Raw genomic sequence first — 25775 nt, 5'->3', positions numbered from 1 at the left:
GAACTGAACCCTGTAGAAAGCCAACACGCGTTTAAGTGCACGAGTGAAAAAAATAACGGGTTCGAGACGCAGATTCATATCTAAAAAGAGAGAGAGAGAGAGAGAAAGCAAGGATAGGAAAGGCAGGGAGGTCAACCGGAAGAGCATCCGGTTTGCTACCCTACACTGGGGGTGGGGGAAAGGGGAATAGAAAGAGGAAAAGGGTAGAAAGTGAGCACTGAGTGCGTGTGGGCGGGACACTATGCACAGGGACACTATAAACGGTCTCGTAAGCCGGTGCACTTCAAGTATTGCACTAATGCACGATTCGCTTTTCGTGCCAGCGACGGGTTTGGCCAATTCAAAAGTCCCTGACTGCTTTTCACACTTCCCGACAACTGTAGCTTATGCGCCCGTAATGTTCGCCGGGAAACACTGGCGCTACGCACGAAGGCGAGCCTTCTGGTAGAAACGCGGCCTCTTGCGTGGCCCGACCTCCTGTTTCGCCCTTTTAACATTTCACTCTGAGAAGATCTAACGTAAAACGTATGTGCTGTCGATGTTTTTTTTTTTTTACATGACATTTGTTTGTGGGCTGTCATTCTCAAAATTCCGAGGAAGAACTTTGTAAGAATAAAAGACAAGGTATGAGCAATTTAGGTGATAAAAGAGTGGTTGGGTATGCGTGCTCCGATACGATACGCGGTATGCCGACGCTGGATTTTCTGCGACACGGAGCCCTTAACGCTGTCGCATTAAAGATTAAGTTATTCTTCTGACAATGTATGAGTGAGAGGCTGCGCTAGTCCCATCATGCCCAGACACGTCTAACTCTCGTGCTTCTTTAAAGCGACTAAAGAAATCGTTCACACACCTAATAACGCACTAACAAAAGGAGTCCCGATAGTTTAATGAAATCGTGGTTGATGTTAATACGTCTACATGTTCAGTTTGCACTATCGGAATTAGTTTTGCGTTTAAGCAAATCGCCACATTGTACGTACCTGCAGCCATTCATTTCTACACCATAACTTGACAGAAATAATCCAATAATTCAATAATTGGCAAATAATAATTGGCAAATAATTAAATCATTTTTGGCATGCAATAAAGCCATAGGAGGCACGCTATATTATATATTAAATTGATTAATTAATACGCATGGTGACGCATTTGTTGACCTTTGCGCGCAAACCGTATCGTGCGTAGTCATCCATAAATTCGACACGCCTACGGCCACCGTCAATTCTGTGGCGTGCTATGATACCGCCCTTATATTTGTTTTATATATATTAGATTATATGAAACTCTCATAGCCAGCACGTTCAGGCAAAATTCATCCTATAGGCTTCAAAATTATTTTTAGAAAGACAACTGGGGAAAATACTTGTTCACGCACCTGCATTGTGCAGGCCCATACTATAGGTGACTGGAAATTTGAAAACGTTGTTCACTGCCGTGAACCGAGTACTAAATTTCAACATTAAACGCTCTTCCTGTATTATTAGCGAGCACCTAGACTAAAATTCTGAAACGCGCCTTCTACGCATCTGTTCTATATAAACGTTCTGTACTCTGTCTTTCTCCTATCCTTTCAAATGTGTTCTGTAAAGTCCTTCTGTGAAACCGCACTAGCAGCATTCATCTGCGACGCCGTACGTAGCAACCTCCATTATACCGTTCACATTAGCACGATTAAATTATTGTTTATTTATGAGTAGAATTAAGGAAAGATGTTCTACTGACAGCACGGCAAGGGGGGTATGCGAGAAGGGGAGAAAGAGCGAAGAGAGAAAAAAAAAGTCTAGCAACACGGAAAGGAGATGAGGTAAAAAAAATAAAAAAGAGTTGGGCAGCTTCAGCCGAAGGGTGAAGCTGAAAGCAGTGGCAAGGTTTATCGTTGTGGCGGAAGCCCTTCAGACGGCGTTCTGCAGCGCGGGAGCGACATGTTGGCGTAGCACAACGCGCGAGGGAACTGGGCAGAAGGAACAGGCCCTGGCATCCATGAGGCGTCTCGCATAGCGCGCTGGTGAGGAGGAGGAGCGCCGCCAATGCATGGCGTCGCACCTCGGTGGTGCACGAGATGGGACAGGCGGGAAACCGTCGGCGTTTGTACAGCACTGTCTGTCCTGCTCGGACGTCACTCTGCGTATGCCCCGCTGCGTAGTGTATGCACACCGCTGCTCAGCAGCTATTTGTGCGCACAACGCTCGCACCAGCAGCGGATGCTGCCATTCGACTCAGCTGCAGAGTCAATTGAGCGGTGCACGCGTTCACTTGGCTTCCTCGTTTTGCGGCCAAACGCACTGTCCGTCTCTCGCGTCTTTGAAGACATAACGCTCCACGCGTGAGTCGCGCATGCGCGTCGATACCGTGACATCATGGCGGCGGAGGGGCCAGCGACGGTGCGAACGAGGCTCGAGCGTCACAATAAAAATAAACAAACAATTAAAAAAAGTATTGGCAAAATCGCGAATAACCATTCGCACTGAGGCTGTCTTTTTCAAAAGGCAAACTCTTTCTACGCGGCATCTCACAAGCGTTCAATATTAACGGCTTCTTAGTTGAACTTATATCCAAGCATTTTTACCCGCTGATAACGAAATCTTAGCAAACCATTCCCTGTATATTCTTGTAACCGTTGACCTAATTATCTCCCATAGTAGTTTCGAGTATCTCCTTTTGGCCCCCTCTTGTTCCTAACATATATATATATATATATATATATATATATATATATATATATATATATATATATATATATATATATATATATATATATATATATACCAGCGACATATACCCCTGCCCGTTTCTCGTCGCGCCCATCTGTTCCCTAACTACTGAGCTGTATGCCGCACTGCTAAGCCTTTCCGTACCGCGAAAAAGGGCGAAAATTGTACCAAAGTTACCAGAATTGTTTTTCGCTCAGGTTACAGAGTTTTCTTTTTTTTTTTAACACGGTGCCATTTTTTTTTTCAATTCATGCAGCAAGGTTGTTTTATTTCCCAAATTGCGTGAAATAAAAGTTCGAAGAAGGCGTCTCTGCGCAGCACTGACGTTGGCACAGTGTCCATGCGGGGATCGATACACTAAGAAAAAAAAACTAACAAGGAAAAGAATATATACGAGAAGGAAATAATCTAAACGTTTCCAAACACATGTTCATGAATAGCGGTTACTTTTCCGCAGCTCCAAAGGTGCAGTCAGTAGGTGGGGGAAGCACTCACGGGCACCGACGAGAACCTGCGCCATTTGCATAATCGTCATCGTCCGAGTCCTCGGTGAACGCATCACTTTCTGCTTCCGAGCAAAGCTCTACAAAGCTGTCTTCTGACGAGGGGTCGTCACAATACTTTCTTTGGCGCGCACTCTTGTTCCCATGTGGCAGGAAGGCAGCCAGGCATCCCGCGCAGGCGTCACAGGAGGCGGCAGTGAAGAGAAATGAAGCGGTATATATTCACGCGCCAGAAAAATGCATACAAATTTGCCCTTTGTTCCATAACCTGGCTAGCAGAACCGACTTGTTCTCCACAAGCGCTTCAACAAGCGACTCAACAAGTGATGCTTTTGCTTTTATTGCGATAGCAGTTATATGTGGACGCTCGAAGCACATTCACGCCGCCGTTGTAGTGCTGTTCCGGTGACGGCGCATTCGCGGCTCGCGCGTGGAGGGCCTCCAGAGACGGCGGAGTGCGTTAATTGGCTGCAACCATGACGAAGCGAAGTGGACGCACAGGCAACCCTACGCGCAAACACCTCGATGGTGCGGCAAGGGCATACTTCTGCCTCCCGCTATATTTGCACGAGCGTTGTACGCACGCGCACTATATTGGTATAAGCACACTAGCGTTCCTGCTGAGCTAATGTGTGTATGATCTGATCTTGGCAGTAAACGTCGAGCTAACGCCATCTAGTATTTCACTGGGCTCTGACTTACGCCGGCTTGTTCCCAGTCGGTCTCATCTCGTGAACCCTCGACGTGCGACGCTTGCAACGTCATGAGCCGCGCTCATTACGTCAGCGTTGCGAGACGCCTGGTAGCTGCCGGGGCTCTGTTCCTTCTGCCCAACAAGAGTTGCCTTGCGGGCTGCGTCCAACCAACATGTCGCAGTTGCGTATGGAATTATGAAAGAAAAAAAAAGAATACTTTTCATCACTTCATTTTCGCTTTCATGAACCTTCCTCCGCCTTGCGGGCTTCCGCAGAATTGATTTGCCTCGACACCATCCGATGAGTTGAAGCGTAACGCTAAACCTTGATATCACTGTTAATACCTCGACTCTCCGGCGAAACTGCCAAAGTTTTTTTTTTCCTGAATTTCTAAATGTACTGCGCATGACCTCGGATGTAACACTGCATAGTTCTTGCGCAAATATTTTCTGTGTAAGTGAATACAGCCAACTGATTTTGGTTCATGTCTTGTTTTTTCAGTTAACGCGGTGTATTTTTGTTTCCTCAGTGCGTGAATGCATTAAAATTGTACATGTTTACCTTTTCTGGTAGTTATCAGCTGTTTGCGCACTTCGCAATGCGTTTGGAACACTGTCATAATGTATGCTACTATAATATTTCTCTCCTGTCTCCGGTAAGGGCTTTTGGAGTACTGAAAAGTAAACAAATAAATGTGCCGAGCCTACTGTTCCCCTTATTTGTCTTGAAGTTACTCGTTCACTTGCCCGTGCGACGACATTTAACGCCTGGCTCTTGCGAGCAGTTACTAATCACCATCACATCGTCGACATCACCAGCTCATCAGTGTTTTTAGATATTGTAATGAGTCATTTTTCAACTTCAAGAACTGTCATGTTACATTTATACAAGTCCACCCTTTATGTAGCACTCCCAGTAACTGGCTATTTAAGGCAACAAAATGAAATAAGTACAACCACATCGCTATTGACAAGCTATGCGTAGAAGTGAACAAAACGAATAGCGTCATCGAAGTGGAAACACCGTCCGGCCTGAGCTAAAGGCGATAATATAGCTGAAGCACTGCGTCTGGTGAACAACGGCCCTGTAAGCATCGGGCCTTGTAAGGTACATTCAAACAAATGTACAGGAACACGAGACAAACCCAGCCAGTCTTTCAACGCTTTCGTGACACTTTTTTTTTTTCAGAACTCCGCGCATTTGACAATATCTGCTGGTGCAATCTTCTAAACGTTTTCAACGTCTAACTTTCTCGAATCAATTATTTATGGTACACGATGAGCTGCAACCGCAAATAATGACAGTTTGAACTGTCAGTGGGGAGCACACAGCCAATCACAACGCCGCAACGATGCGCGCAAGTTGTCGCTTGACCTGTGCTATCCTGCCACTGGCTGTTCTTTCTTTCTTTAATAAAACTGAGCTTGCTCGGCGATAGATCTTGTTCGAGCGATGAATTATGCACACAAGGGCGCAAGGTCAGCTGGCTTCTCGGAAGCGAGGTCGAAGCGCTGGGTGCGCAACCACACCCCTCCATGCGCTGACGAAACCTTTGCCTCCCGTATACCCCGGTCAAGTGCAGGAACACCCTTGCTCGCCGCCAAAGCGCACCTTAAATCCGTAGGATGAAGAAAACTACGGTGATCATGATATATGTTACTCGTATGTTGTTATAGATTTACGTTGCGGAGGCATATTTGTTTCTTTCTTTTTTAGCCTTATCCCTAGCGGGGCTATATTTTGCGCCCATCGCTATACGTTGCTGCATACAGCGCTATTCCACGTTCGCGCACGCGTATAGCGCGTTTCGCAGTAATTGCCGGAATGTTGTTTCCTAAGCGTAATATTCGAGGGAAATAGCTTCAACAAACAATTTGAATAGTGTTGTTGTAAGAAAATTCGTATTACAAAACTTGCGAAAACGCGATGTGTGGTGAAATTGCTCGCCTATCAAAATTGCAGACATTCTTAGAAAATGGCATAGACCCTCTCTTTCTCTCTCTCTCTCGCTGTCAATATTGCAGTCCGCACGGGTTGGAGCGCTTCAGAAGTGCGCCAGAGCTCCGCAGACACCAACGTATATTACTTATACGCGTAGCCACAACGAGCACGCACTACCGCGATTTCGCCCCATCCTCATAACGCAGCGAGTCCAGAACGGCAGATCACGGTGTCCGCGCGGCGCCTCTACATGTGTTTGATTGCATGCCTGATGACTACTGCAGCCGCTTATGTATGCTCTTGTGTTCTCGCGTTTTGTGCGCTGCCCACAAGAAAAGTGCGGTTCACGTGATGGGGCATTCATCGCGTACTGACTGCACTACGTACGGACGACGCCAGGCAAGGCCGGGCGAGAGTTAGGGGACATTGCGTATGTTTGAGCCCTCAACGCGCGGCTGTCGCTGGCGTGATCAGCAGCCATCACCTTGGGCCTGATGGAGCTCGGGAACGCCGCCCCCGCCTCCATTTTCAGTTTCTTCTATTTTCATTCACTCTTCTTTTTGTGTGTGTGTGTGCGGAGTGTACGCGACGAATTCCCGTGCACCGCCACCCTTACAGGACTCTGACGTCAGGCAGAATCCATTGTACCTTCCGGGACGTAGCCCGCCCTTGCCATCACAACGATGGCGAAGCCAAGTTAGCTTGACGTAAGCACTTTTTTTTTTTTTTTTGACAAGGCTTCACACGCAGTAGCGAATAAAAAGAAGGTACAAGCAAAATAAAGCTGCGCCTTTCCACTCTATGTGCACCACACCCTTGCGCGATGGAATTACAAGTATATATAGTATGTGCATTTGCCTTGATATCTATAAGTGTATATGCACGGTGTCCCATCTAACTTTAGGCAGAGTTCAAAAATGTGCGAATGCCGCGTAGCTGAATAGAAAGAAGCTAATGTTGTTTGCCGTCGCTTGGAGATACTCAAACTGTTTTTCTATACTGCCTGATTACTTAATTAGCCTTAATTTATTAATCAACTTCTCATATGTTATGATGAGATGAAAACTGTCAATGAGAAAATTGTACAGCAACATGAAAAACTCCCGATACAGCTTTCTGTTGCTCAATACGTGCTACATAAAAGTGTTTTTCCGAGTGTCAAAGAGTGAGTGAGTGAGTGAGTGAAGTAACTTTACTTCGGTCCAGAGAAGACGCAGTGGCCCCGCGCCACCCGGCTAGTCCCACGTAGGGACCGCCAAGCCGAACTTGAGGGCCCGATCGCGGGCACTCTGAACGGCCAGGGAAAAGCCCGCGAATACACGCTAAGTGCCTCGTGCGGGCCAGTCGCGCGGCAATTTTTCGTGCATTTCCGGGCTTCTTTCACGCTCGGAAAAACCCTTTTATGTAGCACATGTTGAGCAACAGAAAGCTGTATCGGGAGTTTTTCATGTCGCTCTACAATTTTCTCATTCACACTTTTCATCGAACTATAATATTTGAAAAGTTGGTTAATTAAGTAAGACTAATTATCTAATTAGGCGGAATGAAATAATATTAATTTTAGCATCTCCAAGCGACGGCAAACAACATCACCTTTGTTCTGTCCAGCTACATGACATTTGCATATTTTTAAACTCTGGCTTAAGTTAGCTGGGACACCCTGTATAAAAGCTGCGTCAGTCGACCCTACCAGCCCATTTCGAAATAAATTAAGCAAATGAGAGCTGTTCACTCTTCATCTGATTGACTGCATAAGCTGCGACCGGTACGGTCACAAGGACGACATATTTAGCTACTGCATCCATGTTCACTTTGTTAAAATCTTCCGCGCTCTAATCTCGTCTGAGGGACGCGAAAAATGCGTTAACTAGAGTGAGCTGAATTAGCCTGAGGTGAAGGAAGAACCGCTCTGAGGGGACTAACAGAGCTCTGAGCTTATTGTGTTCGCAGAAAGCTCTCCGGTTGTCGCGAAAGTAAGTAGGCATGGCGTATGTGGCCGCATGCTATCCGAATGAGTATATAGCCAGAATATCTTGTATGAATATCTTGCTCGCTTCCAACACTCGGGTTGATTATATAGATTAGAAGTCAAAATAAATGTCTTACTTTTCTCATATTTTGCCAAAATTAGTTCACGATCATCTGCCATTCAGATTGATTGATTGGTTCGTTTTTGTAGCGCAATGTTCTGGCCGAAGAGCGTCATTGTGCCTGCAATAAGCTTTCTAAGCAGAGGGAGCGCAGTCGAGACTGCGTGTGCACGTGGTAAACAAAAGGAGTCAATCGATATCATTAACTACAACGTGCGAGACGAGACAGCGCTACGAAGCGATGAACTCGCACTTGCGTCACTACATCGCAAGGTCGCTTGACGCAGCCAATGTTCTGAGCAAGAACATTTGCACTTCTCGTACATCAAAAAAAGTGTCTGAGGTCGCGAAGTGTAATCGCACAGATTACACTTTGCTTGCTGTGCTGTGTGCTTTGCTTGCTTTCTGATGACGCCTCTAGCAGTGGCCTTTCGTTACCCTCATCGTTTTCTTCCCCCGGACAGAATTAGCTGTGGAGGTGATGGGGTTAATTTTTGCGATCAACGAACTCTGCTGCTCTTCTCTTATTTCAACAGCCTCAGCTCTCGAAATAGCCTGAGTGTTTTGTCATGTTGGTCGTCTTATTTGTGTCATCAGCCTTTGTTACCGAGCCTCCTTCCGCCCCTCCCCCTTATCTTTACAGTGGTCCAGAGCTTACCGATTTTTTTATCGATGCGATGGAACAAGTTATGCTGTTATCCGAATCCCCCCCCCCCCCCATTTTTTTTTTATAGGCGGCGATTTCAATTATACTGTTATGGACTGGTTCATTCTATCTCGCCGTAGTCACAATAACAGGCCCGAATGCCTTCGCTTTCTTTACCTGCTCCTCTACCACAACTTAACAGAGCTTATACGTGGACCTACGCGTGGTAATCACGTTCAAGATCTTGTGCTAACGAATAATCCCCGAAATTGCAGACACACGCGCGCTGCCAGAAATGAAATACGTACCATTGTCTGTACTAGCTTACTCGTGCCGACCAAATCAAAAGATAAGATATGTATATATATATATATATATATATATATATATATATATATATATATATATATTCCAACTAGCCCCCGCGAATATCCTAATTTCATCGCTCCACATTGTCTTCTGCCGTCCTCGACTGCATTTCCCTTTTCTTGGTACCCATCCCATGGTCCAACGGTTATCTAACCTGCGCATTACATGACCTGTCCAGCTCCATTTTTTTTCTCTTGATGTCAATCAGAATATCGTCTATACCCGTTTGCTCTCTGATCCAAACAGCTCTCTTTCTGTCTCTTAACGTTATGCCTAGCAATCTTCGTTCCATCGCTCTTTGCGCGGTCCTTAACTTGTTCTCAAGCTTCTTTGTCATTCTCCAAGTATCTGCCCCATATGTCAGCCTTGGTAAAATGCGTTGATTGTACACCTTCCTTTTCAATTATGGTAAGCTTCCAGTCAGGAACTGGCAATGTCTGCCGTATGCGATCCAACTCATTTATATATATATATATATATATATATATATATATATATATATATATATTCAGATCGGGGTTTTGGCGCGTAAAAGCCCGTAATTTATTATTATTCAAATTCAACTGCAAAAGTATCTGCGCACCGATGCAGGGAAGACGAGCGGTGTTACAAACTTTCGCAGATGAATTTTAGTAACAATAAAATACGGGGGTTGTACGTGCCAAAACCACGATCTGATTATGGGCACGCCGTGCACCTAAATCTAAGTACACGGGTGTTTTCTCATTTCGCCCCCATCAAAATGCGGCCGCCGTGGCCGGGATTCGATCCCGCGACCTCGTGCACAGCAGCCCAACACCATAGCCACTGAGCAACCTTGCGGGTAGTTGAATTTTACGATATTATTGATGACCGCACGAATAATCAACACGTGTTTTTTTTTTCGAGACAAGCTAACAAAAATAGATTTTTGCACTTCCAAAAATGAATAACAATAGTTTCAAAAACAGATGACCACTGGGTTATACGAGACTTAAAACAGTGTCTGAACAAGAAGAAAATAACTTATAGCAAAGCGAGTTCCTCGAACGGTCCTCAGTATTGGGTACACTATATACAGAAATACTTCTGGTCTAAACAGCAATTATCCAATCGAAAGGCAAATATTTGAAGCACGCGTATGCTTTCTTACGTATTAAAAAACACACATTAAAACTTTCTTGAGCGCATTAAGCCGGAAGACGCCCATTTCATACGCGTATTGCCGAGCGAGGACAATAGCACTACCGGTAAAATGCTGTGTTAGGAATTTCATTAAACAATTTGCTGAAGTTTCTACTAATGAACTTCTGCTTAATGATTCACGGACACGTCTTACAGCCATCCATTACGCACGTTTCCCCGCAAATTGTAGTTACGGATCACGGTCAAGCCTTCGCCATTGACAGTGAAGGCATTCCATCTCCTGGTGTCATCCATACATATCAATCATTTCGCCCCTCCTCCCCCCCCCCTTACCCTGCCCTCAAATGTTTCACGACTACATGTCTAACCCTACATGAGTAACGAGAAAGACTAGTGGTGCCACAAAGAAACGTGCTGGGTCCACTTGTGCTTTTATTCTTTATTTGATGACGTAGCGCCTAACAAATAAATTCCTCAAAGCGTATATTTGTTGATGATTGCGTAATACTTAAATATTACCAATCCTGTTCTTCCCTGAACTTCAATGATCGATTCCACCTAATACATTTAATGTCAAATTAATGGTGTGAAAAAGGGCAAATTGAAGTTAATATGGAAAAAGAAAAATCAAGCATCTAAAACTTTCTAGTATTGTGATGGCACCTTCTATTTCTGACAGGGTAATTGAAACTGGTATGTCGTTAAAATATATGCACTCGAACCTCGTTACAACGAAGTTGAAGGGTGAGCTGAAGTTCCTTCTTTCTGTCCGTTACTTCATTATACCAGCTATTGCCATTTACTGTAATATATGCCCAATTGTGTGCACAATTGTAATCATGGAAATAAGAAGATGGCTTTGCGGCACACGACTACGCATGTGATGAAATTTGAATAAACAACAACAAAACCTTCGGCGTGTGCGACACGCGACTTCTTAGCACCGCATGCAACAGCCCTTAGATAGCTGCATTCTGTTTCAAAGTGATAGCCTGTCGCTTCAGCTTTCTACTTGGCTCGTCGCGGTCTAGCAGCACGTGGCACGCAACACAGCGCTCCGCTGTGTGATCTAAAAGGCAAGTGAACTTGGCCGCTCCAGCTTGGCTCGGCTGGCTCGCGGCCTCCGAGATTGCACAGGTGCCAATGCGATCTCGGAGGCCACACCCAGCGGCCAGCCCGAGCGCCGCACCTCCGTGGAGAGGGAGAAGTGAATGCACACGCAGGAGAGGGAGGTCAGTGGAGAACTGAAATAGTGAGCCATTGCTTTCACGCAATTTCGCGCAGCGGTGAGAATAAACAGTGTTGCTTGACGGCGTATTCAATGCAGGGACGCGGGAGTTTTTAATTGCCGCGGCAAACGAGTACCGATCCCTGCGGAGAGTGAAGTACTCGTCGGGTAACGGTCTGGTCTTTTTCGGTTTCGGAGACGCATCTAGTTCGTTATATCCAGCGGCAGGACAATTTCACTTCGTTAAAACGAGGTCTTAAGTACGTGGTTCTCTATGGGGATTTCGAGGGGAATTTCATTTGCTTCGTTATATCCATTATTTTGTTATATCCAGTTTATAACGAGGTTCGAGTACACTGGCGTTCTGCTTGCTTCAGATTTTAGCTGGGGTGCTTGCATAGAGCACATTACTAATAAGATTGCTAATAATGCTTTCGATTATCCAATTGAAACTCGCCCTTTGCCTTTCTCGCTCATTCGCACAAGGTATCCCTTCCTTTGCTCAGACGAAGAAACACAAGGGCCGGTATAATGCAGTGATTCCTTTCGCTCGGCTGTATTCTTATCATTTTATCATTCTTTTCATTCTTATCATTGACTGCTCACAACCGACTGATGCTGGTGAAAACGCTCATACTACTGACGAACTGCGGCCCAGAATTCGTACTATGCATGCATACCTGAATAGAACTCCCTTCCAAGTAATGTCGCTACGACATCACATGTGTCGTCATTAAACTGGGAGCTATTATAGGCTCTTTAGAAAGAGAACTTTGGTAAGCGAGATATTTCTGGTTGCATTTGCTGTTTCCTTCTTGGTCACTGTTTACTGACGTGCGTTCAAACTTTTCTAAAGTTCTTTTCAATATGAACTATTGCAATATGAACAATATATAAGCAAGATGAACTTACAAGGTGAACATTGGATGTAACGTTCTCGACCAAACCGAAGGTGCAGAGCACTGCAAACGTGCGAATTCCGGCACACACACACACACACACACACACACACACACACACACACACACACACACACACACACACACACACACACACACACACACACACACACACGCACACGCACACGCACGCACACGCACACACACACACACACACACACTTTCGTGGTGCGATAATTTAAAAGCTATACAGCTGTTCTTCTGCACCACATTTTACACCATAGCAATTACTAGGCCCAGCATAGCATGACCGCGGCTCAGCTTACTATTGCACTACATCGGCACTATATAAGGATCGGCCGACTTCTTCCGACATGTGATAGACGTCTCGGCAGCTGCGCGCGCGCGCGTCCTTTCACACTTTCATTTATGAAAGTGGCACATCTCTTGTACCTTTTACAAACTACAATTTCGTGCACACTGTGACGCACTCGCGTACGCTCAACACACCTTGAGTTAAATACCTCACAAGTGGGTGAAGTCGGCCTATAATGCTATAAAGAAATGCGTCACCGATGGTGGGATCGAATGCTCTGTCTTCCAGCACAGCAGCACAATGCTCTAACCATTAGGCCACGATTGCACACATGCTTTTCTCGTGCCAAATTCGCTCTTTGAAACATCTGGCGCGTGATAGCTAGCGTTGTGAGACGCTGTGTTAGGCTGGACTGCGTTCGGGATCGGCCCCGTATTTTTCGTCAGACGGTTACTTATACAAAGTGGTTGAGGTGCGTTTATAATGCTACCGCATTAAAAGGAAAGACGAGGGACATATAAGATGCCTGTCTAAAAAGGTGCCTCTCGAGCCATGCCGTTCCCGAAATCATTCAAGGAAAGTCTACATTTTGGAGAAAAACTAGAAAACAGATGTCGGATCCAATGTTCACCTTGTATATCTATGTCCAAGTGTTTGTAAAGTTGTATATACATGAGCGTCATTCTCTCCAAGTTAAAGCTCCTCTGGCGTCCTGTATATTTCTCTGATGAAAAGAAGCAACAGTTAAGACAGTGAGAACAGGTGATGGCTACGGCCTGTGTCGGCTAGCAAGAAGCAAAATTGAGCGAAACTTAAGTGGCACAGTCGAGCAGTACTAAGCAGTCGACGGCAACGAATGCCCTGCATTTCGATTGGGGCATCGCGGACGCGTCGAGGCAGCCAGCGACAACTCGGCGGACGTCAACGTCATTTGAAAGCTGCTGCTGCCCACAACAAGCCAACTATGAACAAGGGGTCGTGATAACCAGTTCATCAGCGTCGGGCGAGTTTCCTCAATCCTAAATTCCTTGTCCGTGGACATTCGAGACGAGGGTCATTGTCTATGCGCAACAAGCATGAACATGTTCCGAGCAAATGAGATGCAATGTTCCCCTCGTCATATGTATACAACTGCTTGTAAATTGTCATATATACAGTGTAAGTTTCTTCAACTTACAACCTCCTTGGCGTCGTCTCTCTGATGAAAGTATACACGCAGCAGTGACAGCACCCACCATATCGAAGGCAAGAGTTTCGTCTACGAAGCTGACAACGTCGGCTTGAACCACTAGTAATAAACAAGGGGGCAGGGAAACTTAAGCGCCGTAATTTCGCAGCATTTAGTTGCACGCATATTAGTTTAACTTTCCTTTCGCGCCCAAGTGACATTGACCGTGTCACTGCGATATTATGCACGTTACTACGACGGTGCGGACGATATTGTAATCATTCCCTGTGTTGTTTGTTTTATTGTGCTTCGATTACTTTTTTTTATTTTCTTATATTTGATAGACTTTCCGTTCTCTATGTTTCCATTCGCCCGCAAGTATACCTCTGCCTATATAACATGTACAGTCGGCCCAGAGCACTGAAATTAATTAAATAATTATAATCATCTTAAAGTTCCCGAACACCTGACGAATGTTTCGTACTTGTGCAGCAGCCACAACGATCTGCAGGAGTCAGGTTTACATATATATATATATATATATATATATATATAATAAAAGCGGTTTCATTAAGATCTGATGTGCAATATCTGTAATGGCGCAGTCCATATATGGAAGCCATGTATTGCAAGCTGGCCAAGCGTCGTGGCATAGGGGAACGCCGGCATGCCGCGGCGCAATGCATATATACCACTGTGAAGGCCCTCAGCCTGCAGCACATATATGACCACTGTTCAGTGCTCATGCACCGCTCAACAAAGCGGATATGTTAGGCGGAAAGAGCCGTACGCATGAAAATAATTACTATATTGGGCGTAAACACGTTGCACCTATACAGTTGTCGTGCACTCACAGAGTTGCAGACGACGCTCTTTGCCACTTAGGTCAAGATTCTCGAAATGAATTGCTCCGCTGCTTAAATAAATCTTAGCACGATGGTATCGTTCTAGAACGATAGAAATCTATAGTCGATTAATTCCGCCCTTAAAGCATGAAAAATGCCCCCTTGAATTACATGGTGTCGCCCGTAAGCACTTTCCAGTTGTGCGTGGAAAGTAACGGAAACAATGATTCTCATATGTCCTGAATGGTTTCTATAGAATTATGGCAGTTACCACAACGCCGTGGCAGGTTTTCGACGGGGCAGCTCTTCTACTGACAACGTCATCAACTTCGTTACGTCTGTCCAACAACAAAAGAGCCTCAAGTGCATAATAGCTAGTAGTCACCTTCCTCGACATCAAAGGTATTTATGATAACGTCAGTCACGCAGCCATCTTGGTCGCTCAAGAGACTGTTGGACTTGGTGGCAGAATCTTCTGTGGACAGAAGAATCTTCTGTGGACCTGTACAGGAGATCAATTTTTGTGCAAACTGCGGATGGTCAAACTACGATCACTACGCTTGCCATGACATAGCGCAGGGTGGAGTTCTTAGCCGTTATGAATGAGTTATGAATTTCTAGAATGACGCCCGTTTAGAGATATGCGCCATCAAGTTTGCCGTAAAAATGCACTGTTGTTCCATTTACTTTTTTTTTAACAAAACGCTTTCTTATGCATCGATGCACACAAGTAACTGGAACGCCCATGTATTTCGTTCCACACTTCGAGAAATAATATCTCTAAGCTGCTATCATCCTGGAAATGAAATTCCAGTGGATGCGTCTTGCAAGCTCACCGGCTACAATTCGTAAATTGCAATATGTTCCGTAATGTAATTAAGAAGTTAATTAGCACATTTTTTTAAATTATCTGAATATGTGTTTCGATTTCTCCTGCTAGTAATGTGCGCCTCTTCGAATAATCCAGCTCAAGGACAAGAATTATATGCTATCTATAGCTGCAACGGGCGATTTTTAAAATTCTATGAAACTTAAAAATTATCACCCTGTATTTTCCAGTGGCATTTTGGTCATTACGGCATTCTCGGCAACCATCTTGCTGATGAAGCTGCCCGATCAGCCCATGATAACGCGCAGACTATGCTCATACCACTATCATGAGCGGACGATGTCAGGAATTCAACAAATTGTTAGCGACATCACACTGGCTCTTTGCAAGACTCCGGAATATTCTAATCGCCATTTGTGCATGCTTGACTCATCACTGCAGCTGCGATTACCATCAAACCGCTGTTTCACTACACTGATGTGCTGCCTACGACTTGGTGTAGCCTGCACAAATTCACACTCCTTTTTCACTGGAATGACGGACTTCCCCAAACACGACCACTGTAACAGTGAGGAGACAGACACCTGTGCCATTGCATCTGCTTTGACGTGCAACGCCAGCCTCTTCGGAGCGCGCTCAGCCAACTGCATGGTTGATCCTTTAAGAAGCAAAAATCCTGGGCGCTTGGCCTCGTCCATCATCAACCCAGAAAGCTACTTGTGCTCTAATGACTTTTCGGAAATCAACAGACCTGAAGAGATGCTTGCAGACACAGTACGTCTAATACTGCGCAAATGAACTGTCTCGCTCGTTTTGCCTCTTTTTTTTTAAATTCACATTCACTCATCTCCTCTCCCCGTATAGGGTAATCAACCGAACGACCGTCCAGTTGACCTTCCTGATCGAATTTTCTTGTTTATCTCTCTACAGTTGAAAGCAATTCTCGATTATTCAATAACGACGGCTAAATATGCCTAAATTTCCATTACTGCTCTTAGATCAAATCTTCAAGCAATAAAAGTGATCACGGTCATTCGCCTGGGCGGTGAAAGTACTGAACAAAAGCTCACCTTACAGGGGGACTGCGCTGCGCCTTGTTCAGCATGTCGAAGGTGGCGGCTCATAGAGTGCGATAAAAGTGTACAACACTCATTATGCCTTTACAATGGGTTTTCTATAAGCTAAGTTTTCGTGCATGGTCTGTTTGATACAGAAAATAATTCAAAATATCCGGGCTTAATACAAGCGACGTCGACTTCCTCCTTCGCGAACGCTAATAATTAGCGAGATAAATTAATCAGCCTACAGCTTTGCCATCTATCTTCGATGGTGTTGGGCACGAGATCGGACAATACCATCGTCGCGTTAGTGTGGATGATGCGGTCGCAGGCTCGCTTTGAAATGCACATGGCGGCGCTTCGCTACTTGGGCCGATTGTTTGGTAATGAAACGCGCTGACTACCGTGAAGTGATAGTATGTTGCCCTCCAACGCCACACTTTTGCACGAAATGCGCGGAACGTTCGTACTAAACGTGAAAGGAGCACAAAACGCCGTTTCTGTTTCTGTATATCCATGCTGATTTTTGGGGGTGTCCGGCTTGTGCTCAGCCTATTCTGTTGGCGCTGCTGGTGTGCAACGCAGCTTTCTGCTATTCTTGCACTGGTTATAAAAAAAATTCCTGTATCCTTCTCGTCCGCCATCATATCTGAACAGGCGAACAGTATTGTGATTAAAGCACTTCAAAGGACTAGGGAGAGCAGCGAAGGAGGATACCAAATCTCGTGGTTCCCAGTCCATCTAGATAGCTCAATTAACCCGCTTGGATGTAATCCTAACGAGCAGGCCCACCGGAGAGCGCGCGATTTCACGCACCGCGCTGTCGCGGGTAGCCAGGCTTGGAACGAGGTCAACATCCACAAAGATCCATTATGTACTTTCCACGAAATTGTTCCCCATTATCGACTAGGCAGGACAACATTTCCACCCCCTCACCCCAAATTGAACAAACCTCAGGCTACCACACTCAGACTCCAGCAAACCCGTTCGTATCTCACTCCTCGATCCCTTAACAAGAAAGATCCTAAACACTCACGGTCGTGCCCAAAATGTGGTCATGACTCATGCTCTTTTGACCACATGCTCTGGCTATGCCCAGCCCTTAACGCCTCTCCACCCATCACGAAAGAACAATGACAGGAATCTCTCAAGAGCAGCAATCTCCACATTCAACTCCAAGCTGTCCAGAGGGGCCACGACATCGCGGCGGGACTTGATCTCCCGGTCCCATCGTGGGCGGAGCCACCGACTTGATCTTCGGGAGCCTTCGGTTTTGGCTCCCCAAGATCTCAGTCCCTCAGGACTCAAATAAAGTTCTTGTCATGTCATGTCATGTCATGTCATGTATTTCTGTGCAATGAAGTCGGAGTCGCTAGTTAATGTGACTCTACTTCACCGCTTGTGCGCATATATAGACAACTATATTTTACTTCTTTTTCGGTTGTTTATAAAATACAAGGCAGTTAATAAGTTTAGTTATACAAGGTGCGCCACTATGGGTGACAGCGAACTGGCAGGATCGTCGTGTGGCTCCACATAAGCTTTTGTTTTATTTTTCCGTGGTGTAACAGTAAAAATGTAGCGGTTTTAGCAAAGGGCGTTTTAGCATGATTACGTGCATAAGAATGGTGCGAATAATTTTACATTATTTTAAGTGCCAACCCTAATGCGTTGTTTTCTTTACTTATGAAGATAATGACCGCTGCCTTCCGTCAAGCTAACAACACGATGCTAAAGAGGACATTAAAATAGCCAGCAGTAACTCAGAATTACGGCGTCCTATGTCTATCGACTGCAATGTTACATATGATCCTCTTGTAATACTGTGTTTTCGCTTCCCTTTCGTTGCAGATAATCAAAGTACTAAAGCGCGAAAATTCACTTGCGAGGCAAAATTATCTCTGCGTAGTGGGATATCCGCATAACAGAACAGCTAAGGATGGTCGCGCAACTACTAATCACAGTCACAACCACATTCATGCAATTATACACCTTAGTTAAATTGTATCCTGCGACATCATATGAACACTTAAAATGTCCTTTCCTATTGCTGAGTGATCTCGCTCAACCTCGTTGATGTTTCATGATATCACAAATATTGCGGAACGATATGCAGATATCGCTACAAAGAATCGCTAAAGCACTGCGTTCAGGCATCCCAGCGACCACTTCATTTGTTTAAAACGACTCCAGATGTTTGCTTATACCAGTATTGCTATTAAGTGTGTGCGCAGTAGTTTAAATTATTAAAGATTCCAAGTGCAAGCGTGAGACCAGTTTTCTTTCGGTGGCGCTGATGCACGCGTCATCCCAGTTGATCACGTGCGCAGTAGACGCAGCATGCTGTGCGAGAGCATTAGACGACACTTCCTTGTTCTTCACAGACCATTAAAATGTTACCGAAATCTTCTTTAGAAATTCCTGGTGTCACCTACATACACTGCAGGTATACGTGTTCACAGTTTGCGCAAGGAAATTTGTACACAACCCCCGGAAGATACTTTCTCTCCAATTTGTCCTTGACATTCTTAATTCCGTGCCGGGACGTGTGCCACTTGTACGTCGTAGGTGCGCAGAACCCGAGCGAGCGATTCATTGAAGCCCGGTACATAAGGCACCGCGACGCTCGTTTTCGAGTAGAAAGGGTGATTGGTTGCGCCGGGCGTGCGTCAGCTGTCATTGTAGAGTTCCTGAATGACGAAGGGTATCCGCAGGCATCCAGCTCCCGCCGAACGGTTTCCACCTCCTTCTCTGCGTATTCCTGATTGGAGCAAGTCCGCTGGGCTCGTCGCACAAGTGTCGACACGACTGAACGTTTATGGCCAGAAGGATCCGCAGATTTAAAGTTCCGAAAATGGCCGGTATGCGTACTTTCATCTCAAGTACGCATACCGAGAGTGGCTCAATCTCAATCTCAAGTGGTTACCATGTAGTTTTGCAAGAATATCAAGAAACGGAAGGTAGCTGTCCAATTTATAACTACTAAGCATAACTACAGATATTGAGTGATTGCAAGTGTATTAAATGTTTGTAGTTCCGTCTGTGTACTCAGCCTTAAAATTTAGATATACGCTGTGTGGTCGTGCCATAGTATAATCACAGCGATGTTAGGTTTGTACAAAATACGTTTGCTTAAAAAGTTGCTATCACGGATTGCTAGTTCGTAACCGTGATTCAAAACAACTGTTTACAACGGCATAAATAACGCCCTCTCGTAATAAGACCAATCATGTATGTTGCCCACACTAGTCGTAACTCGTTCGTCAAAAGCAGGATTTCATTCATGTTGCATCTTAAGAGGAAGCTTTAGCTCGGGCCCAACTCCGACGCGGCCTATTCAAATACATGTAAAACGCAAAAACGTTTTTATGAGATAACCCCTGGGCCGATTTTGATGAAATTTGGTGCATTTGAAAAAGAAAGTTAAATTCTAGTGACTGTTGGAAGCGGAATTTCGAATTAGGGCTTGAATTTTCTTAAAACGATTTTCAAGTATTTGACCGTTTGAAAAATATAGAAGCACGAAGTTTGCAAACTCATAGCTCTACATCAAGAACTCATATCGCGGTTCTGTCAACGGCATCCATTAGATCATTCAAAGCGGACAAATTCAATATGTCATTTTACATCTTATGGGAATTTGTTACGTTGGTTGCAACGGTTTTGCAAAAGTTGTATTTCCATATGATTAAATTTTTTTATGTTCATGTGTGAGATATCAATTTTGTCCGCTTTAGATGTACTATTAGATGCAATTCACAGAATTGTATTATCATTTTTAGTGGTTGAGTTACAGAGTTGTAAACTTGATAGTTTCGTTTTTTGAAAATTTTCGATTTTTGCCAATTTTTAATAAAAAATTGACGACCTAACTCGAAAATTCGAAACCAACAGTCACTAGATTTTATGTTTGTCTTTTAAATGCAACAAACCTCGTCAAATTTGGTGCAGTGGTTGCCGAGAAAAACGAATTCTCCTTTTACATGTATTTAGATAGGAGCACTCGAGCTAAAGCTTCCTCTTAAGCAAGAATGACGCAGCATCCTGAATGCATAGACTAAGCCAACTGCTTGTGCTAGCAAGACACACTGCGCACAATCCTTCGTAATGAATGAACTGAATGAAAGGTTGTGCAATCCGGGTTAACTAACCGTTCGTATGCCTCAGCGCATTTCCTGTGGGGAGGGGGAGGGGGGCGTTCACCAGCGTCGAAGGAGAAAGAACATATAAAAAGAAGATGCAAGCGAGCGGTGTGGTCTAACTAATCGCTCCGGGAACGCGAACAGGTCGCCAAAGCCGAAAACAGCCGATTGAGGCCGCAGCCGTTAATCCGGACGTGCTGATACGCCGTGCTGTTGGGAGCGCTCGAAATGCCGCGCTGAAAACGTGTGCGTTGCGCGAATCAATCGTAACCCGGTCAGGCGAGCCGTTAACGATTCAACATGTCAGCCACAATCTTGCACGCGGAATCCGTCGGCCCAAATTTCAGTGACGCTGCTTCTGTGTATGCAGCTTCGCACTTTCTCCCTCCTCTCCGATCGCGCGCAGTCGTTAGCTCTTCCCAACATTCCCCTTCCACCCTTCAGCTGGCCCGTTCCCCGTACCTCTTTTCCTGCCGCTGATCAACGAAGATCCGTGGGATGTCTCCCGCCACCTCTACCGTGCGGCGCCCGTTAGCATGTAATCCGTATTTGAGACTACGTCTCTACGACATCGCTGGGTATTTAGGCCTAATGCTTACTCACACTGCCTCTTCCACCTCCTTCGATTGTGTGGTAGTGGTGATGGGATCCCCAGAGAGTAAAAAATGAAGATTCTGAACCGAATAGAAGAAGGCATAAGTAGATACACCGATGGAAGGTTCTTATGTATCCATTGTTCCTTCTTTTTTTTCTGTTTACTTGAGCAAGCACACTGCGCACAATCCTTCGTAATGAATGAACTGAATGAAAGGTTGTGCAACGTGCGCGCAGACTCATACACTCCGTCAGGTGAATGGGTATACGCGCATCATTTCTCTCTCTCTTCAGGATTAGGCCAAGCACGCAGAAGAGAGAGATACAGGAAGTGGTCCAGGCGCTCAGCCCCTCGCTTGGACTCGGCGAATACCGTGCTCGACGAGCATCAAGCACCAAGCTCCCAAACAGTGGGAGCGCCTACGCGGTTGCAACGAGCGCGCCGCCGCGACGAGGCGGCCGCTCACCTCGGGTCTCTGTGTCGGTGGCCGACGGATGACCCGCCGCCTGCTTCCGCCCGGCCCGCGTCCACCGGCGGCCGCAGCTCTCATCGCGGGGCTTCCCTGCGCGGCGCCCGGCTCTGCGGCGCGATGGCTCGGCTCGCTGCGTTCGGTCGTCGCGGCAACTTTCCGCAGCTGGCCTGGGCGCTGGGCGATCCGGGACCCTCCGTCGCCATCACCAGCCAGCGGATCGATGGCCGGAACGAGCGCGCGCGCCGTGTGTCTGTGCGTATGTGGGCTGCAACGCCCCGAGGCGTGGCCGCGCGATGCACTCTTTGGGCCAGCGCCGCTTCGTAGGAGGAGTGCTCGCGGCCGCGTAGGGGGCGCCCCTGAGCTCGCACCTTGGCGCGCGCAACATTCAGGCTAAAACAACGCCAGGCATGAGTGCCACCGCCCCTCTCGGTGCTCCGCGGTGTAGCTCACTGAAGCGAACGTTCGCACTAGTGAATGTGACCAGCGGGCTGTCAGTGGCGTTCCCTTTTGCTTATACTGCGATACTGGCATTGGCTGACACCTCTGCGGAGGTTATATTAAGAGTCTCCGTCCCACTATATCCCATTTACTATATTTGTTTATGCCCCTGCATCGTATCGCTACTTCATTCAGCTAACAATGTAGCTATAACTGACAATATTTCGAGTAAAATTATCTGGCACACTATTTCGATCCATAGTTTCAAATAGTAACACCGCGCACACCTGTATGTTTCTTTTTTTTCTTCTCTTTTTAGCATCGGTATTTCAAACTGTTACTGTATCCGACAGTAATCTATCCTACATTCCGAACTCTTCGCTAACAATTTGTTACGAAAAAGCTCTGCTATATCTTTCCCGAATATCAAGTTTCGAGCTGAATATGGTAGGTTGAGGACATGGTCATTTCGTTTTATCTTCTGTTCGTTTTCTCTACAGTACAATTTAACGAATTGCGCGCAGGCCACTCTGTCCAAACGAATAGCACCGATCTTTATTTTCGAGATCTCACTTGCAGTGACTCCGAGCTACAGAAATGAGAAATGTTGCAGCAGAGATGGAACTGTTCAGTCATACGTACGTTGCGACAATTCTATTTTCCCTGTAAATCGTGCTTCGCATAGCTACAAGATTTAGTGCGGAGAAACCATGTGCAACATCTTGCACGAACGAGGATGTCCGGGGAATGCAGCAAACAGAATGTTAAAGAAATTGTGGTCACTGACCAAGTCAAGGTGAAAATAACACAGAGACGCTTCGGGACCCGTATGGGTCCCTTGATGGAAAGTTTTTCATCTTATCATTATTATTTAATGCGATCAAGGAACCCGTACGGGTCTCGAAACGTCTCTGTGTTATTTTTACCTTGATTTGGTCAGTGACCACAATTTCTTCCCCATCATGTTACCTTACCAGACGAACTTTCACCGAACTAAAATAGAATGTTGTTGATATGCATAGTAGTGAAAATTGGGAGTGAGTTGAAATTTCCGTCACGGTAAATAAAAAAGGCTGTCCCACAGACAAGAAGTGTAAAGAGAAGAAAACAACAAAGAAAACTTTATAAAGCGATGTGACGAACTAGAGTTCGGGCTTCACGCCCAGCGGCGTTGCGCGCATTGTGCGTCACACAAATTATCACGCCGTACGAAGCCATCGGCGAACGCCCGCACGCTCATTCCTGCCTCGTCTAGCACCTCAACAGCTCATTTGAGCGAGAGAACCACTCCGCTATGCACTTGAGCCTGCGCGGCGGGGTGTGTTCTGAATGGGCTTTCAGAATAACTGCCCAGTGCCATTCTCCCGTCCCGCACTTCGTCCTACAGCTGCTAATGGATGTCTTATGTGGCTATGGCGTTCTGCTACTGAGCACGCGAAGTCGCAGACTTGATTGCCGACCGTGGCGTGCGGCCGTTTACCGAACTTGGGATGCTCGTTAAAGAGCCCAAGGTGGACAAAATTAATCCGGGACCCTCCACCATAGCGTATTTCATATAGTTCCTTTTGGCTCTTGAACGATAAGCCCAATCGACCAAGTCAGTCAATTAGGCCTATGAGTATCTGATATACTCCAATCCCGCCCGTGAGACGCCCTCTTCTTGCGGGCGCACAGAGCGATTTTAAGTGCAGCGGTTACAATGGCGTCTTCGGGTGCAGCAAAATCGACTAGTAATGCTGTGGTCTCCAGTGTTTATCTCGATTCTAAATGCGCCATAGATTTTTTACGGATATCACACTTTTCGGGCCTCTATAATTCTTGCGCGAATTATAAGGTTCCGTCGTACAGGGCATTTATTTAGGTGCTGCGGCGATATGAAAAAGCGGCTGCTGCCGTGTCGTTTCATAAACAGTGACGCTTCTGAAGGTTCGTTTTCGCGAATTCTCGGAAATCCTTGCGAACAGCTTTGATCAAAAAACAGCTTTGACTTTTATAGCTGCGATGTAAAGAGCCCCATGGCTTTCCTGAACTTAATTGCACTTATCCGCGTCTCCTCTCAAGAAAAAAGCCTGAAGACGCCCGTGAATGTGTCCCCATTATGTCCTCCTAAATGAGACGTAGAACGAAAATGATGCACAAGTTCGACATCCGCTGGTCATGTTCCAATATACCACCTGGATTTTCGTGGCCACATCATTAAGACCATCTCCAAAGCAAGCCGATCCCCAGCCTTCGTCATCCGTATATCGAGGGAAAAACATGTCGACTTATGCACAGTGCACTGCGCACTTTACCGTACAATCGGCTGAATCACTCTACGAGAAGTCTACAAGAAAAAGTACAAATGTCGACAAGAAAATTAAAAATGCTGGCGATGACGTCGGACCTCGAGCGCGAGAGTCCTTACCGCTAAACGTGCGCCCGCTTTGTTTCCCAGCCCTTTCCTCCTGTCTTTCATCAGGTTCGATATGGGCTCACGTCCTAGCACTCTAAGTGTTTCTTTTTTTTTTTTTTTTTTTTGAACAGGTGGTGAAAGTATATCTCTGCTGATGTCACTGGCAAGCCAACAACCACATGCTTCCGCCTCGTTTCACGTACGTATAGAGGGGGAATGTCAGGATGCGCTGCCATCATCCCCCCCCCCTCCCCTTTTAAAATTTGTGTGTACATCCGCCAGCGTACGGCACATGACAAACTCACGAAGTCCTTCTTACCAGCTGTTGCTGTTCTTTTGCTCCGGAGAGACAAGAAATGGTTAATGATAATTGAAGAGAACCCGCCAGTACGTAAAAAATACATCTCCATCATCATCATCATCATCATCATCATCATCATCATCATCATCATCATCATCCTCAATCACTATCTCAAAGTAATTGACTTGATCCCTCGTTCGATCGATTCGGCTTTTATAAGGCAACCCATGGACCGATTTGAATGAAATTTGTTGCTTCTGAGAAAAAAACCGTTAAATTATGGTGGTTTAGGAAGCAGAATTTAGATTTAATGCCTCGATTTTTTACAAAGGCCTTCAAAAATTGGTAAGCTAGAAAAATGGAATCGCGAAGTTTACATATTCCTACCTCGGCATCAACAACAGATATCCCCGTTCTGTAAACTGCATCCTTCAGAGTATCTGAAGCGGACAAATGGCACCGTGCAGTAGCCCAGTGGCTGCATGGCATTGCGCTGCTAAGCTCGAAGTTGTTGATTCGACCCCGGCCGTGGCGGCCGCATTCGTGGAAGGGTCAGAATTAATTCCTAGTCCTCCACTACCGGCGTGTCTAATATAGACTAACTATATATGGTGCTTTTGGCACGTAAAATCACAGATTTTTATACTTTAATATAAAAAATATTTCCTTTCTTTTTGTTATATAACCAAAGCGTTCGCCGGCAGGGACACAATCTCGCGACTCTGTCATAAATTAACGTCGCGAAAAGGGAGAAAATGAGAGTCTGCGCAGCTTTGGAAATAAAGCACGATCGCAGGGGTGCTTCGCGAAATGGCGTGTCGACTAAGCGACATTGTAGAAAACAAGGGTTACATTTCGCTTTTAATTCTAGGCACACGGCGCTGCATATATCAAATTTTTCTGACAAGGAAAATCTCGTTATTTCACTGACAAACGGGTTATCTCGGACATTACATGCACCACGCTCTATCATGTTTGACAATCGTCAAGCATGCTTTACACTACT

The 25775-nt window shown here is 45.7% G+C and overlaps 1 protein-coding gene across 1 annotated transcript in view; it reads right to left on the bottom strand.

Annotated features, from left to right (window-relative positions):
* LOC126544858 (uncharacterized) overlaps positions 1-21869 on the bottom strand; it is a 30862-nt gene extending 8993 nt beyond the window's left edge. The window contains exon 1 of the mRNA XM_050192386.3: positions 21630-21869. The gene's annotated coding sequence lies outside the window, so the exon portion shown is untranslated. The remainder of the gene's footprint in view (positions 1-21629) is intronic.
* Between the last annotated feature and the right edge of the window lie 3906 nt (positions 21870-25775).

This window comes from Dermacentor andersoni, chromosome 1, assembly GCF_023375885.2.
Source record: "Dermacentor andersoni chromosome 1, qqDerAnde1_hic_scaffold, whole genome shotgun sequence".
NCBI lineage: Eukaryota > Metazoa > Arthropoda > Arachnida > Ixodida > Ixodidae > Dermacentor > Dermacentor andersoni.
The sequence above is the reverse complement of the archived record's forward strand: the minus strand, read 5'-3'. Positions and strand labels throughout refer to the sequence as shown.